The following is a 1,950-nucleotide window of genomic DNA, read 5'->3' as shown; positions in this document are numbered from 1 at the left end:
ACAAGCTAAATATTTAGCTTGTAAACTAAATATTTAATTTGTAAGTTAAATATTTAGTTTATAAACTATGACATTTATAAATGTATGAATCATATGGTGAAAAACTGACTTTGAAAAATAAATCTGTTCTTTTTTTCTTATAAAAGGATAAATAAAACAAAAATCTTGGTGGTAATTTTTGACTGTGTAACTTTACAAACAGCAGCCCACATTGATGACTTTAAACTCAATTAAAATAATTTCTGAACCTGTATTTTCAGGTTTCATCAGATGATATTATTCAACACATTTTTGTGCCGATGAGGGCGTGGCAAAAAGCAGCAGGGTTCCAGCTGTGCAGGTGTAACATCTGTCCATCTGTACAAGGAGTGGGACAATAAGTGCTTCTGTTGTCCTCTGGAAAAAGACATCATGCAACAGTTTCATAAATCAGTGAGAGGAACCCTAACCCTAACCGTCCCACCCACTGTCTGTCTGTATTTACACACAGAGGAGCGTCACACCACCAGGACTTTAGTGTCTGAAGACATTAAAGAACATTAAATACTAGTTTTTATTCATCACTAACTATATAAGCAACGACAGTGCAGTAAAAGTTAATATCTCAGTGAGAAAGTCTTCAAATGTCTCTTTATGTACAGCATTTAAAAGAAGCTGCTGGGAGAGTCACTGCAGTCCTCAACAGAAGGGAAAATAAACGAGTGTTTAGCTGCTTGTTACATGTTCTGTAAACCACAACACGCTGTGTGACGACAGGAGACAATGACCGAAAGAAACAAACAAACATCAGGCGACATTTTGGGAAGAAATACACACAACAGCCCAGTATGTACCTGATACTTAGACTGTACTAAGTTCTTAGAGTACTTAAACTGAGAGGAGTACTTTAGATTAGGGGTCTTCAACACTTTTCAGCCTGGAGAGACAAGAGCAAGGACCCCCTACTATATAACTTTAAATATAATTATCCATTGGGGTGAAGTTGTGAGTGAAGCAGAGCTGAGATGGTGAGCTCACCAGTGGCGGAGCTGGACGTCTGTCCAACAGGTGGCACTGGGGTGGCCACGGTGCGCTTTAGTGGGGACCATACAATGAAAGAAATCTCCTCTGGATTTGAAAATTAAAAATGGCCACCGCCGCTGTAACAGATTCTAATTCAGCCGTTTTAAACACATGCCAACTGCTAACCCCAATTTAAGCTAATGCTAATCCCACTTTTTAAAAATTCTGCCAATTTCAGATAAACCTTAAAATTATTGCAGCAGTAGCCAAAAAAACAATATTAACTAAATTATAACTGCTAATCAAATATTGAAGAGTTCCACCACAGCTAAAATGCTATTCCCAATTTAAGCTAATGCAACATTACAAAGAGCTATAACAGCTATTTTTAATCATACATGGCTGAAATTAGGTGTGGTGGCAGCTCCAACATAAAGTACAGTCAAACCATAAATTTGACATGGCGGCCACTTGTGCCCATCAAAGCTTCTTAAGGAACATATTCAGCTGTGTTTGTTACAGTTTTCACTTTCTGGTTCTTTAACACAAAACTATTTACTAATAAAGTTAATAATTGTTGCTTTATTTAATTCTGTGGTTCAGAAAAAATGTGGTTTTCTTCAAAAACTAAGTTTCCTCTACACCAGATATTTGATGCCCCAGGGGATCCCCACCCACTTGTCAATTATTTGGGATGGCCAATCAGGTGCCACCCCTCTGACTCCGCCCCTGGTGCTCAGTAGCTGTGTTTCCATTCACCATGAAAATACGCAAATTAGAATTTATAAAACAAATTTGCTCAATGGAAACACGTCAATTTAGAAAAAAATTACGTTTTTAGACAAAATGTTTTTGCTCTAGGATGAGGTGTTTTTTATCTAAATTGGTGTTTTTCACAAAACTGCAATGGAAACAGTTTTTTCACATCCCAGGAGTCACGTGATCAAC

General features: G+C 37.3%; 1 long non-coding RNA gene across 1 annotated transcript in view; it reads left to right on the top strand.

The window, feature by feature from the left end:
* Positions 1–1,950, top strand: part of LOC106533193 (uncharacterized) — an 8,382-nt gene that overhangs the window by 1,803 nt on the left and 4,629 nt on the right. Inside the window, exon 2 of the long non-coding RNA XR_001312207.1 lies at positions 1,864–1,869. This is a non-coding gene — a long non-coding RNA (uncharacterized LOC106533193). The remainder of the gene's footprint in view (positions 1–1,863; positions 1,870–1,950) is intronic.

This window comes from Austrofundulus limnaeus, unplaced genomic scaffold (genome assembly GCF_001266775.1).
Source record: "Austrofundulus limnaeus strain Quisiro unplaced genomic scaffold, Austrofundulus_limnaeus-1.0 Scaffold901, whole genome shotgun sequence".
Taxonomy (NCBI): Eukaryota; Metazoa; Chordata; class Actinopteri; order Cyprinodontiformes; family Rivulidae; genus Austrofundulus; species Austrofundulus limnaeus.
This window is presented reverse-complemented; position numbering and strand designations above follow the sequence as displayed.